Here is a 15,902-nt window from a genome sequence, read left to right as displayed (position 1 = left end):
CAGGTCATGGATCAAGGAGTAATTTCAGCTTACAAATCGTTATTTCAGAAATACAATTCATAAACCTGTCTCGGCCACTGATTATGATTCTTCTGATGGGTCTGGGTAAAGTAAATTGAAAACCTGCTGTAAAGGATTCACCATTCTAGACTCCATTAAGAGTATTTGTGATTCATAAAAAAGAAGGCAAAATGTCAACATGAACAGGAGTTTGGAAGAAGTTGATTTTAATCCTCATGAATGACTTTGAGGGGTTCAAGACTTCAGTGAAGGGAGTAACGGCAGATGTGGTGGAAATAGCAAAAGAACTAGAATTAGAAGTGGAGCCTGAAGACGTGACTGAATTGCTGCAGTCTCATGATCAAACTTGAACAGATGAGGAGTTGCTGCTTCTGGATGAGCAAAGAAAATGGTTTCTTGGGAGGGAAACTACTGCTGGTAAAGATTCTGTGAACATTGATGAAATGACAACAAAAAAATTTGAGTATTACATAAGCTTATTGACAAAGCCATGACTGGGTTTAAGAGGATTGACTCCAATTTTGAAAGAAGTTCTATGTGGGTAAAGTGCAATCAAGCAGAAAAATCTTTTGTGAAAGGAAGAGTCCATCAATGCAACACACTTTGTTGTCTTATTTTAAGAAATTGTCACAGACACTCCACCCTCATCAGTCAGCAACCATCAACATCAAGGCAAGACCCTCCACTGGCAAAAAGATGATGACTTCCTGAAAGCTTAGATGATTGTTAGGACTTTTTAGCAATAAAGTTTCTTTTTCTTTTCTTTTCTTTTCTTTTTTTTTTTTTTGAGATGGAGTCTCATTCTGTCTCCCAGGCTGGAGTGCGGTGTCATGATTTCAGCTCACTGCAAACTTCTCCTCCTGGTTTGAAGTGATTCTCCTGCCTCAGCCTCCTGAGTAGCTGGGACTACAAGTACACACCACCAAGTCTGGCTAATTTTTGTATTTTTAGTAGAGACAAAGTTTTGCCATGTTGGCCAGGCTGGTCTTGAACTTCTGACCTCAGTTGATCTGCCTGCCTCGACCCCCTAAAGTGCTGGGATTACAGGCATGAGCCACTGTGCCTGGCCACAATAAAGTCTTTTTAACTAATGTTCGTACATTTATTTTTAGACATAAGGCTATGATACACTTAATAAAATATGGTATAATGTAAACATAACTTCTATATATATTGGGAAACCAAAAAATTCATGTAAGTGGCTTTATTGTGGTATTTGATTTATTTATTTATTTATTTTTAGACAGAGTCTTGCTCTGCCACCAGGTGCCAGAGCAATTCTCCTGCCTCAGCCTCCCGAGTAGCTGGGACTGCAGGCACGCGCCACCACACCCAGCTATTTTTTTCTGTATTTTTAGTAGAGACAGAGTTTCACCATGTTGGCCAGGATGGTCTCGATCTCTCGACCTCATGATCTGCCCGCCTCCGCCTCCCAAAGTGCTGGCATTACAGGGGTGAGCCACCGTGCCCGGCCATGATATTTGTTTTATTAAGGTGGGCTGGTCTTCCAGGATCCATACTCCATGCACAGTTTCACTTCACCCTCATAACCTCTCCATGACCTATTATCATCCCTCCATTTTACAGATGAAGAAATGGAGATGAAGGAAAAGTAAATACCATGACCCAGATGGCATAGCTAGTAAGTGGTAGAGCCGGAGTGCTTCTTGGTCTCCAGTCTGAAACAGCAAGACTTTCCTTTTCCCTGTTTACGATGCACATATCTTCACTCAGTTCTGTCCAGGCACCTGTTGATTGGGTATAAGTGTATGCAATCTTACTAATTAGGTTTACGTGCATAAAAGGGTACTTGTTTAGATCTAATCCTCATTAGACTGTAAATTAAAATTTCTAGTAAAGGAAACTCGGATTCTCCCTTCCCAGGTTGTGAGTTCTTCTGGAGCATCCATGGTATCCATCCCCTGCATGGGCCAGCAAGCATCGTGTATAGAGTAGCTATACAATAAGCATTGTTCAATCACTAGGAACCCCACACAGGACCAGCCCAGGGAGTAGGCAGCACCTCCAGTTATGTATCAGACATTACCAACCTCCCATGAGCACCCACAGTGACCTCTCACCATATCTGCCTTTCCCTTCACATGATTAGCCCCACTGCTGAGTTAGAGGGCAGACTCTGGGCCATTATCCGCAGAAGATCCTAAGAAATGCTTGCATTTGCTGCTCTGGCCAGAGGTTGTAAAGCTGAGAGTAATGGCTAAGTGCATTTGCAAGGTCTGTTGATCGCATATGGCAGATTCTCAGCCTGTGCCCGTACATCAGAATCACTTGGGGATAGGATTGCCAAATTTTTCTAGTGAAAATACAGGATGCTGAGTTAATTTAAATTTGAGATAAACAACAAACCATGTTTTAGTAGAAATATGGCCCATGTAATATCTGCAACATATTTATGCTAAAAATTATTCATTGTCATTCAAAATTGAAATTTAACTGAGCATCCTATATATTATCTGGCAACCTTAATTGGGAAACAACTGAGAATAATTAAATAAGAATCTCTTGAAATATGGTCCAGATACTAACAATTTTAAAAGGCTTCCTAGGTTATTCTAGTGGCCAACTGTGCTCGGGAATCACTGATAGAGGGAGCTAACATCATGGAGGCTCTAGGGGGAAAATGGAGCTTGGCCCAGAGTAGGCAACCCCTAAGTAGGAAGGGAATGGAGACTTGTGACAAACCTCACCTACCCAAAGTTCTGCCTTCAGGGAGCTCTGCTGGGCCACATCCCAGAAACCAAGTCAGCCAGAGTCAGAGTAGAGCAGCCATTGTGTTTTCAAGGTTACACCAGAGTGCCCAGTACCATCTCTAGGGAGCTCAGTACCAACAGAGACATCGACCCTCCCACTAACACCTCCTTCCACTCCTTCCAGAAACAGCAAAGCCAGCACATGTCAAATTTCATTTCCTTTGTGTACGTGGTTAGGCAGGCACCCAAATTTCTCCTGTGACTTGGGAATGTCAGAGTAAAGTCTGTATCGAGAAGTCATACAATACACGGTCGAAAGCTTCAGGTTTGGAGCCAGACAGAGATGGGTTCAAATTCTATTTCTGTCATTTACTAAGGAGGTATATAAGCTTGGGCAAGTTATACAACCCCTCTGAACCTCAGTTTTTCCTCTGCAAAATGGGAATGACAATTATACTCGCCTCACAAATTACCATGAGGATCAAATGAGATAATGCCTGTAAAATGCTTACTTAGTCCACTGTCTGGCATGGACAAAGGGCTCAATAAGTGGTTCTTATTATTTCATTGCTGTTATCTTTCCCAGAGGTCCCCTACAGATCCTCATCTTCCAAGGTTTGGCAGCAGAAGGAGAGCAGGGGCTATTGGTCCATGCAGGTAGGCCTGCAGTACTATACGACCTGGAGCTCCTAAAGGAGACCCTCTGCTGAACAGAATGTGGGCTCAGAACCCCCTATTCCCATCTTTCACTTTTGAGGGAAAGACATAGGCCAAGCCTGTTAAAATAGTATTACTCTTTTAAAAGAAAATTTGAGACAGGGTCTCACTCTGCTGCCCAGGCTGGAATGCAATGGCACAATTATAGTTCACTGCAGCCTCAAACTCCTGGGCTCAAGTGATCCTCCTGTCTCAGCCTTCTAAGTAGCTGGAACTACAGATGCAGGTCACTATGTTGTTGCCTGGGCTGGTCTCAAATTCATGGACTCAAGCAATCCTCCTGCATCATCCTCCCAAAATGGTGGGATTATAAGCTTGAACCATCATGCCTAGCCAAAATAGTGTTACTCATAGCATAAAGAAAAGGGCTGGGATGGATAAAAGGGACCTGACTCCCTGATTTCCAGCTGTGACTTTGCCAATAACTTGTCATGACCTTAGGCAGGTCATTGCATCTCTTAGGGTTCAGTCTCTTCATCTGTTTAATGAGTGTGAGCCAGATGATTACTTCCATCCATAACACTCCTTGATAGGCCCCCTTATAAATATTCTTGCCTTGACTTTACAGCCACCTTCCCCAGATAATTAAGATTCTTGGCTGGGCACTGTGGCTCACACCTGTAATCCCAGCACCTTGGGATCCCAACACTTAACCAGATCACAATGTTAAGAGATCTAGACCATCCTGGCCAACGTGGTGAAACCCTGTCTCTACTAAAAATGCAAAAATCAGCTGGGAATGGTGGCAATGTGCCTGTAGTCCCAGCTACTCAGGTGGCTGAGGCAGGAGGATTGCTTGAACTGGGACCTAGGAGGCAGAGGTTGTAGTGAGCAGAGATCATCCCACTGCATTCCAGCCTGGGCCACAGAGCAAGACTCTTTCTCAAAAAAAAGAAGAAAAAAAAATTATTTCCCTACCTATTCCCAGGGTTGCAAAGAGGAGCACTGGGGCTTAGGCAGAATGGAAAACTTTGAAAGAAGTGGATTTCCTGCCTTTTCTTCAGGTACATCTGTACATCTGTTTTACTAAAAAGTACAACATATGATCTTTAAGTTCTGTTTTGCCTTCAAAGAATGGAGGGAAACTTCTTTGCTCATTCTGTCTTTTGCCCACCTTTAAGATGAGCCCAGACTCACCCAGCACTGACCATTGTCAAAGGCCAGAGTGCAAATAGAACTGAAATGCGAAAGGACTATTTTGAGGGTGTCATTCAAACGTTGAGGCCCCTCCCCCGTCACTGGAGCACCCTGTACGCACCTGTTCTTTTTCTCTTAGGTAATCCTTTCCTAATCCTTTTTCAAATTTCACCTGCCATTGAGAGTCCACTGTTGTCATTTTTGAAGGACAAACCTGTTTTTCAAGTGATAATTGCATTGGCCATCTGTCTCCATTAACCATCCCCCATGCCATCTTCTTTCTCCAAATCCCCAAATAACTGAAAAAATAATGAAATAAAAGACAATATATTATCTGGTTGCAACAGACAGCATTTTGTCCATGTTTGTTCAATATCAGGACGAACCTCAGAGCAAACATGGTACCAACAGAAAAGTTCTCTGCGTTTCCAGAAGTTTTCCCATCACAGGGTTCAGAGCTGGATAAATAGTTGCCTCTCACCCCTAATGAATGAAATCATTTTATTAGTGTGGATCCCAAGGAGCGATTATGTTGCTTTTTTTTTTTTACAAGGCTATATAACTGGCTAACATTCATGTTTATGGGTATTCTGAGAAAACGCCTGTCTCCATTAGGATTTGAGATAAAGTCCTAATCAAAGTGGTCATGAACTCCTTTTGAAGCTGCACAGGAAATCTCTGGAAACACAGTTAAAAAGACTCTAGTTCAAAGGAAACTTCTTTATTAAAAATATTCAGAGATTTGTTTCTGATTCGATCTTGGTCACTTGCCTTGCTGAAAGAAACACAATAGGAATTTAGGCTAGATCTCCAGGAGATCAAATTGGAAAAGTGGGATGTGGGCTGCAGATACTTAATTTGGGGACATCACTAGCCACCAGTCAGAGTTTTGACATGGTAAAGCAAGACCCAACAGCTGAGCATTTTGGTGTTTTTAGGACAGCCATTCGGAGTGTAAAACTATCTTCTCTCTTTGAACTATGGAGATTTAACACACTTTGATGGGGTTAATTTTACTGTAATAACAGATTTACCCAGAGAGGATACTTGAATAATTCAGGCCTGATTAGCTCTCTGGAATGATGGGCCCAAAATATCTCGTGGAGACGTTCTATTAGCAAAGGATTTTGATCACTTAAAAATGTTGATGAGTTACACTGAAAGTTGGAATGATACTGACATTTTAGTGGGTTTCTGCTTTGGTTAGAAGGTGTAAGTAAAAATGGGGCAGAAAGAATTTATGCTTTCAAAAAAGAAGGAGTAGACATACTTTTCCCTATTCCTCCTAAGCACAACCTCAAACCTTAGACATTATACATGAAACAAGCATAAGATAACTCTAAAAGGTGGAGAGAGAAAGGAAGACTGGCCAGACATCTCAGAGGCCTAGGAACAACACAGTGATGAATTCTCTGGATTTTATTTTTGCCTCATATGTTCCAGATTTGGAGCTGAAGAAGCCAGCAACCTGGATATACCAAGAAGTGCACGCAAGAACAGTCTCAACAAAAGCCTATTCTCTCTAGTCAAAGGACCAGGAAAGGGACAGCCTAGCAAGACAAAAACTTTTAGATAATAACCACTCTACTCCAGCCAAGCACCACAGAGAAACTGTGACCCCACCCACACTCTCACCAGAAAAGTCCAAGTGGGGAGCCTCAATTTCCACCCTAGCCAGGCTGTAACACGCCTTCCCAACTCCTCAACCAGAATGATGTCAGAAAAGGCAGAACAGGGAGCTATGGCCTTCAATCTCACCAGCTAGTAATAAGGGCCCTCCCCACTGTGGTTACTGGAGACCACAGGGGCACTCCCATTCTTGCACAGTTTAACAAAGTGCCCCCTCAGGTGTCCACGGAGACTAACAGGGGAACCTGAACTTCTATCTCCACCTAGCAATAACAAGGCAGTCCTTTTCTTCCCCTGCCATGGTGGTGTTAAAGAAAGCCAAATGAAATAGAAGGTCTAAATAAAATGCAGAGCCTTATAACATAACAGGAAAATGTCCTGGTTTCCATAAAAAATCATTCGTCATTCTAAGAACCAGCAAGATCTCAAACCAAATGAAAAAGGCGATCAAAAGATGTTGGGAGCAGGAGAGAGAATTGAGGAGATGCTGGCTAAAGTATAAAATTTCTGTTAGGGCTGGGCATGGTGGCTCATGCCTGTAATCCTAGCATTTTGGGAGGCCGAGGTGAGCAGATCACCTTAGGTCAGGAGTTCAAGACAAGCCTGGACAACATGGTAAAAGCTTGTCTCTACCAAAAATACAAGAATTAGCCAGGCATGGTGGTGCACGCCTGTAATCCCAGCTACTCAGGAGGCTGAGGCACGAGAATCACTTGAACTGGGGAGGTGGAGGTTGCAGTGAGCCTAGATTGTGCTCCTGCACTCCAGCCTGGGCAACAGAGCAAGATTCCATTTCAAAAAAAACAAAAAAAAAACAAAAAATTCAGTTAGATAGGAAGAACACATTGAAGAAATCTATTTACAATATGGTGCTTATAGTTAATAGCAATATACTGTATAGTTGAAAATTGCTAACAGTAGATTTTATGTGTTCTTACCACAAAAAGTGATAAATATATGAAGTAATGAATATGTTAGTTTACTTGATTTAGTCATTTCACAATGTATACATATTGTGTATATATACATATATACAGAACAACATTTTGGACATTATACAACTTGTGTTTGTCGATTTTAAAAATAATTAATTTAAAAAGTTGACAATGCTTAGATGAAAGAGCAATAGCTATGATAAAATGCTTCAGTGAAGAATTACAAACATGCTGAAAATATATGAATAAATAGAAAGCCTCAGCAAAAAAAAAAGAAAAAAGACATAAAAAAGAACCAAATGGAAGTTTTAGAACTAAAAAGTATAGTAACAAAAGTAAATAGCTAAGTAGATAGGTTTAATAGCAGAATGGAGGAGACAGAAATAAAAAAAAAAAAGGCGGGAAGCTGGAAGACAGGACAATAAAATTACTCAACTAAACAAATGAGAGAAAAATATACTGAACAAAAGAGCAGAGCCTTATGGGATTATATAAATGATTTAACATTCGTATCATTGAAGTTCCAGAATGAGAGGAGAAAAAGAGCAAGGCTGGAAAAGTATTTTAAGAAATAACGATTGACAACTTCCCAAATTTGTCAAGAGACATAAACCTACAGATTCACATAGCTTAGTGAACCCAAATAGGGTTAATCCAAAGAAATTCATTCCAAGATACACCATAATTAACCTACACCATAAACTAAGCTTCTGGAAACTAATGACAAAGTCTTGAAAGTAACAAGAGAAAAATTTTACTTTATCTGTAGGAAAAAAACAATTCAAATGAGAGTATATTTCTTATCAAAAACCATGAGGCCAGAAGGAAGTGGCATAATCTTTTTCAAGTGCTGAAAGAGCTGTCACCTGAGAATCCTATGCCTATAGAAAATATCCTTCAGGAATGAAGACAGTATCAAGACATTCTCAGATGAGGAAAGCTAAGAGAATTTGTCACCAGAAGACAGACCCTAAACGAATGGCTTAAAAAGTTTTCTAAAAAGAAAGTAAATGATTTGGAAAAAAAAAAAAAAGGAACTTTGAAACACCAGGAAGAAAGAACATGGTAAGCAAAAATATATGTAGATATACTAGGCTTTCCTTCTCCTCTTGAATTTTTAAAATTAAATTTGATGGTGAAAGAAAATAAAACTGTCTGACATTGATCTAAATGTATGTAGACGAAATAGTTAAGCTAACTATATCACAGGATACATAATTCTCTTAACTACATGGTATATATGGAAAATGGCAAAGAATGGGAGAGGATAAAGATATGTAAAGAGAGGTAAGGGTACTATGCTTCATAGGAACTGGTAAAGTGATGATATAAGTAGACTGCAATGAGACTCCATAAAAAGCTACACAAAGATATTCTCAAAAATACTGTAAAGAAATAAAAATAAAATTCTAAAAAATGAAAAACAAACAGAAAACAGACTGAAAAACAGGCAGAATTAAGTCTAATATATCATGAATTACATTCAATATAATTTGTGTAATACACCAATTAAAAGATACAGATTGACAGAATGGATTTAAAAACATGACCAAACTTGCTGTCTACAAGAAACTCACTTCGGGTTGCACATGATAGCTCATGCCTGTAATCCCAGCACTTTGGAGGCCTAAGCAGGCCAAATGCTTGAGCTCAGGAGTTTGAGACCAGGCTGGGCAACATGATGAAACCCAGTTTCTACAAAAAATACAAAAGCTAGCCAGGTATGGTGGCACACACCTGTAGTCCCAGCTAATCGAGAGGCTGAGGTGGAAGAATTGCTTGAACCTGGAAGGTGGAGGCTGTCGTGAGCTTAGATCATGCCACTGTACTCCAACCTTGGAGTGAGAGCCGGTCTCAAGCAAACAAACAAACAACAACAACAAAAAACACCTCACTTCAAATGAAACTCTATAAGCAGGTTGACAGTAAAAAGATGAAAAAAGATGTATATCATGCAAGTTTACTCAAAGAAAAGCAGATATGGCTATTTGAATATCAGATAAAGTATACTTCACAGGATAAAAAGCACAAGAGATAGAGCAGCATAAGGAAGGAAGACATATCAGTCCTAAATGTACATGCACCAAACAACAGAGCTGCAAAATACATAAAGCTAAAAATGAAAAGAGAAATAGATAAATTCAATATTGTACTTGTAGATCTCAGTAACCTTATCCCAATAATTGACAGAACAGCTAGACAGAAAATCAGCAAGAATATAGAATAATTCAGTAGCATCCTCAACAAACAAGATCTGATTAACATTTAGTCAACACTCTACCCAACTCTAGTAGGATACACATTCTTTTCAAGTGGCCATGAAAGATATCAAGATAGATGATATTCTGGGATGAAAAAAAGTTCAGCAAATATAAAATTATAAAATTCTATGAAGTGTGTTATTCAACTGTCATAGAATCAAACTAGAAATTAATAATAGATAACAGGAAAATCTTCAAACATTTGCAAACTAAACACATTTCCATATAATCCATGGATCAAAGAGGAAGACACAAGGGAAATTAAAAAATACATTGAACTGAATGAAAATTAAAAATGCAATATATCAAAATTTCTGAGGAGACGCTAAAACAGTGTTGCAGGAAGTTTATAGCTCTAAATGAATACATTAGGAAAGACGAAAGCCTGAAATCAACAAGCTCTCATCTCACAAACCTAGAAAAAGAAGAATAAAATAGTCCAAAGTAAGCAGTAGGAAGAAAATAATAAAGGGTAGAAATAAACAAAATTTAGATTACAAAATATAGAGAAAATCTACAAAATAAAGAGTTGTTTCTTGGAAAAAAATCAATAAAGTTGACAAATTTTTTCTTTAAAGAAATGCTTAGGTACAAAACAAACAGTGCTGGACTAGATGCTGAATATGACACAATGCTTATGAAAGATACCAAAGAAAATCTAAATAAATGAGAAACATGCCATGTTAATGGATTGGAAGACTCAAACATAGTAAAAATGTCTTTTCTACCTAAATTGAGACACAGATTTAATGCATTTCCTATCAAGATCCTGGAAAGATGTTTTATAAATATGAACAAAATTATTCTAAAATTTATAAAGAAAGGTAAATGAATTAAAAGACCTAAAACAATTTTGAATTAAAAAGTATAAACTGGTAGGAATCAATCTACTTGATTTCAAACCAGATTTTAAGACTGTGTGTGTGTGTGTGTGTGTGTGTGTGTGTGTATGCAGTCATATGTCACTTAATGACAGAAATACTTTCTGAGAAATGAATCATAAGGCAATTTCATAATTGTGTGAACATCATAGAGTGCACGTACCCAATCCTAGCTGTCAAAGCCTATTACACATCTACGTTAGATGGTACAGCCTATTGCTCCTAGGCTACAAACCTGTACGGACTGTTACTGTACTGAATATTGTAGGCAATTGTAACATAATAGTAAATGTTTGTGTATATAAACCTAGAAAAGTTACTATAAAAACACAATATTATAATCTTATGGCATTACTATCATTCATGCAGTCCATGGTTGACCAAAATGTTATATGGTACATGACTATGCACATTTACATATGTATGTATATAAACACACATATACACCTGCATATTGGGACCAGTATCCATCACCTACGTTTCACATTCATGGCTCTCCTGCACAGCAACAGTTTTGGTTTCCTTTGTAACATACAGTAAACCTTGAAAATCTTGAAAATTGGCCAGGCGCAGCGGCTCATGCCTGTAATCTCAGGACTTTGGGAGACTGAGGCAGGCAGATTACTTGATCTCAGGAGTTCCAAACCAGCCTAACCAACAGGGTGAAATCCTGTCTCTGCTAAAAGTACAAAAATTAGCCAAAGGTGGTGGTATGTACCTGTAGGCCCTGCTTCTCAGGAGGCTGAGGCAGGATAATCACTTGAATCCAGGAGGCAGAGGTTGCAATGAGCCAAGATCATGCCACTTCACTCTAGCCTGGGAGACAGAGTGAGACTCTGTCTCAAAAAAAAAAAAAAAGAAAAAAAAAAGAAGTAAATTTATGCACACACACAGAGTAATCAAAACTGTGTGGTATTGGCAGATGAATAGAAATGTAGATTAATAAGACAGTAAAGAATCTAGCAATAGACCAACACGAATATGCTCAAGTGATTTTTGACAAAGGTGCAAATGCAATTCAATGGAGGAAAGATAGCCTTTTCTTTAAAACTTCTGTATACATTCAGAAATTCTAGTGATTCTCCAAAAGTATAAAAATACTCTAAAATGAAACTGGCCCTCCCAGGATAGCTTTTTCAATAAATGGTGCTGGAGCAATTGGGCATCATCATTTTTATAAAAATTAACTCAAAATGGATCACTGACTTATAGATAAAATATAAACATATAAAACTTTTAGAAACAAACGTAGGAGAAAACCTTTAGGATCTAGGACTAGGCAGAGTTCATAGACTTGACATAAAAAGCATGATTCCTAAAAGGAAAAACTGATACACTGAGTTCCATCAAAATTAAAAGTATTTCCTGCATGAAAGCCCCTGTTAAGAGGATGAAAAGATCAGCTACTGACTGGGAGAAAACATTTGCAAACCACATATCTGATAAAGGACTAGTATCTGGAATGTATAAAAAAAACTCTCTAACCTCAACAGTTAAAAAAAAAAAAAAACAGTTTCGGTGGCTCACGCCTATAATCCCAGCACTTTGGGAGGCCGAGGCAGGTGGATCATGAGGTCAGGATTTCTAACGTAGCCTAGCCAATATGGTGAAATCCCGTCTCTATTAAAAGTACAAAAATTAGCCGGGTGTGGTGGCAGGTGCCTGTAATTCCAGCTACTCAGGAGGCTGAGGCAGGAGAATCGCTTGAACCTGAGAGGTGGAGGTTGCAATGGGCCGGGATTGCACCACTGCACTCCAGCCTGGGCAAAAAGAGAGACTCCATTTCAAAAAAAAAAGCAAACAATTCAACTAGCATCTAGACAGAAGATGTGAAGAAACATTTCACAAAAGAAGGTATACAGATGACAAATAAACACATGAAAAGATGTTCAACACAAAACCACAATTAGATATCCATCATACGCCTATCAAAATAGCTAAAATAAAACAAAGTAACATCAAATGCTGATGAGGATCCGGAGAAATGGAACCTTTCATACATTGCTGGTAGGAATGTAAAATGGTGCAGCTAATTGGTAAAAACAGTTTAGCAGTTTCTTTAAAAACTAAACATCCAACAATTACATGACCCAGCAATTATAGTTTTGGCCATGCAACCAAGAGGAAGAAAAGCTTGTGTTCATAGAAAAATCTGTAAATGAACATTTACAGCGGCTTTATCTGTAATCACCAAAAACTGAAAACAACTCAGATTTTCTTCAACAGGCGAGTGGTTAAACAAACTGGTACATTCATACCATGAGATACAGTTAGCACTAAAAAGGAATGAAATACTGAAACAAACAACCTTCTGGATGAATCTCAAAGGAATTGTGCTGAAGAGAAAAAGCTAATCCCAAAAGGTTACACACTGCATGATTCCATTTCTATATAATCAGAAATTCCATTTGACCCACCAGTTCCATTACTGGGTATATAACCAAAGGATTATAAATCATTCTATTATAAAGACACATACACACGTATGTTTATTGCAGCACTATTTACATTAGCAAATGAAAATTTGGAACCAACCCAAATGCCCATCAATGATAGACTGGCTAAAGAAAATGTGGCACATACACACCCTGTAATACTATGCAACCATAAAAAAGAATGAGTTTATGTCCTTTGCAGAGATATGGATGAAGCTGGAAGCCATCATTCTTAGCAAACTAATACAGAAACAGAAAACGAAACACCGCATGTTCTCACTCTTAAGTGGGAGTTGAATGATGAGAACACATGGACACAAGGAAATTTTTAAAGTCTCCTTAGATCAAGTGATCTGCCTGTCAGGGGTGGGGGTCAAGGGGAGGGAGAGCATTAGGGCAAACACTTAATGCATTCAGGGTTTAAAACCTTCATGATGGGTTGACAGGTGCAGCAAACCACCACGGCACATGTATATCTATGTAACAAAGGGGCACATTCTGCACATGTATCCCAGAACTTAAAGTTAAAAAAAAAAGAAATGACAAAATTATAGAGATTAAGAACAGATTAGTGGCTTCCAGGGATTAAAGAGAGAAGAGAAGAAGTAGGTGTGGCTATAAAAGTTCAACATGAGGAATCCTTGTGGTGATGGAAATATTCTGTATCTTGAATGCACCGAGTGTCAATATCCTGGTTGTATTGTATGACAGCGCAGGATTAGAGAACTGGGTAGAGGTAGACAAGATCTACAATTATATCAAAGTAAAAAGATTAATTAAAAAACAGGGCAAAAAATAAAAAGAAAGAAGGAATCAGAATTACCCTCAGAAGATGTAACTGTGTCCCCCAATCATAGGTGCTGAATATATATACATATATATATATATGCATATATGTCAAAATATGCCTTACCTCTTGCCCAAATACAAGCCACAGTTATCTTACTGTGATGTAAAATTTTAAAAAGAAAAAAAATGCTTTAGTGTTATATAGAGTTCCTCTAACACAAACGTTTGGTATAATATGCTTATTCAGTATAACTTATTTATATTCTAATAGTTATCATGGTCTCTTTTATTTACTTTATATTTATTTATTTTTATATTGCTTATATTTAATGGCATTTTCCGGCGACATTTTCATAAAATATTGGCTGCAGCTAAAACACACACTCACGGGCAGCAGCTGTCTTTTCTGCATGCTGCCTTGGGTTGAACTTCTCTCTTTCCTGTGTACTGGGGCCTGGAGCTATTCCCTCTGGTTCCCATTCACATTTCTCTGGCGCAGCAGTGGTTTTGGTTTCCCTTGTTTTTTTTTTTTCTCTTTTCCAGCCCTAACCAAAAATGAGGCAGCCATGTGGCAGAGACCCAGTGACTGTCCAGAAACAGAACCTAGCACATGGTACTTGTCCATACCATCACCCCAAGGAGATGTGACCATGAAAAAGAAGGCCTGGCAATTGGTGGCATGTGTCCAAGAGAGTGTCTGGAAATGTCAGGGGCGTTGGTCCCTGAGGGACTGCAGATGACATTCTGAGGCAACCTCCCCTCCCCTCCCTTCCAAGTCTCGTAGAACTCTGGCCATCTAGATTTCCATTAGTCTTCAAAAATGACAAAAAGACTTTAAAATTTTCAAAATAAGTACATAATCACTACAAAAATACAGAGGAAAAAAAAAAAAAGATAATAGGCCGGGTGGAGTGGCTCATGCTTGTAATCCCAGCACTTCGGAAGGCCAAGGTTGGTGGATCACCTGAGGTCAGGAGTTCAAAACCATCATGGCCAACATGGTGAAACCCCATCCCTACTAAAAATACAAAAATTAGCCAGGTATGGCAGCAGATGCCTGTAATCCCATGTACTTGGGTGACTGAGGCAGGAGAATCACTTGAACCTGGGAGGTGGAGGCTGCAGTGGGCTGAGATCTCACCACTGCATTCCAGCCTGGGCAACAAGGCGGGGCACCATCTCGAAATAAAAAAAGAAAAAATAAGGCAATAAAAATTATCAAAATCCCAGTTGCTAGCGATAACATTTTTGGTTGATATATACACACAAACACACCTATTTTCCCACTTAGGCCCCTAGGTTTGTACCTCCCCCACCCTTTCCAGTGAAGTAAAAACATGTTATGTGAAAAAGCTATACTGCAATAATGCAGAAACATTCCGCATAAGGCCCCATAATACATGTCCCCCGAGCAAAGTCCTCTGTAAAAAAAATGCTCTCCCTACCTACAAAGTGTGCATGTATGTATATTTTTTTTCTTGAAAATCATGTAACATACAGACCGCTTTATAGCCTCTTTTTTTTTTTCACTCAATAATGAATCATGAACATCTTTCCAGGTCAATAAATATGCTTTTATAATATCTTAATGGCTCCACAGTATTCCATTGTATGGCTGCACCATAATTAATGTAACTAGTCTCCCAATGGTGGACAATTAAATTGTTTCCAAATACTTTGTGCTGCTGTGAACAATGTTCCAATAAATATCCTACAGCAAAACCTTTGCCTTCGTCCTTAGTTATTTCCTTAGGAAACCTTCCTGGAAGAGAATAGCTGGATAGACATTTGTACGTTGTTGAGGTTAGAGAAAGATTTTATCCAATTGTCCTCGAGTTGATTTGCTCCATCAGCTGCGTGTGAAGACGTCTACTTCCTATCCCTTCTCCCCAACACATACAGTGTCTTCATCATTTGAGTGTCATTCTAATTTTCAAGCAGCGGCCAACTAATTTGTGATTTGCTCTTAACATATGCATAAAGGTTTATGCTGATGACTCTCCCATGGCAATTGGCAGTTTATTTATTTATTTATTTATTTATTTATTTATTGACACTGAGTCTCGCTCTATTGTCCAGGCTGGAACACAGTGGCACAATCTTGGCTCACTGCAATCTCTGCCTCCTGGGTTCAAGTGATTCTCATGCCTCAGCCTTCAGAGTAGCTGGGATTACAGGCACCATCACCACAACAAGCTAATTTTTGTATTTTTAGTAGAGATGGAGTTTCACCATATTGGCCAGGCTGGTCTCGAACTCCTGACCTCAAACGATCCAGCCACCTTGGCCTCACAAAGTGCTGAGATTACAGGCATGAGCCACTGTGCTCAGCCAGCAATTGGCACTTTAAATGTGGGTCTCTGAGAAGGGTTGTGTGGCTCCTTTA

At 39.1% G+C, this 15,902-nt stretch overlaps 1 long non-coding RNA gene across 1 annotated transcript; it reads right to left on the bottom strand.

The window, feature by feature from the left end:
- Positions 1–1,224: 1,224 nt before the first annotated feature.
- Positions 1,225–11,087, bottom strand: LOC141580730 (uncharacterized). The gene is made up of 3 exons (XR_012513021.1): positions 11,011–11,087; positions 4,801–4,885; positions 1,225–1,769 (listed from the first exon to the last, which is right to left on the bottom strand). It is a non-coding gene; the product is annotated as an uncharacterized LOC141580730 (long non-coding RNA).
- Positions 11,088–15,902: the final 4,815 nt, after the last annotated feature.

The sequence above is a fragment of the Saimiri boliviensis genome, chromosome 12, assembly GCF_048565385.1.
Source record: "Saimiri boliviensis isolate mSaiBol1 chromosome 12, mSaiBol1.pri, whole genome shotgun sequence".
NCBI lineage: Eukaryota > Metazoa > Chordata > Mammalia > Primates > Cebidae > Saimiri > Saimiri boliviensis.
The sequence above is the reverse complement of the archived record's forward strand: the minus strand, read 5'-3'. Positions and strand labels throughout refer to the sequence as shown.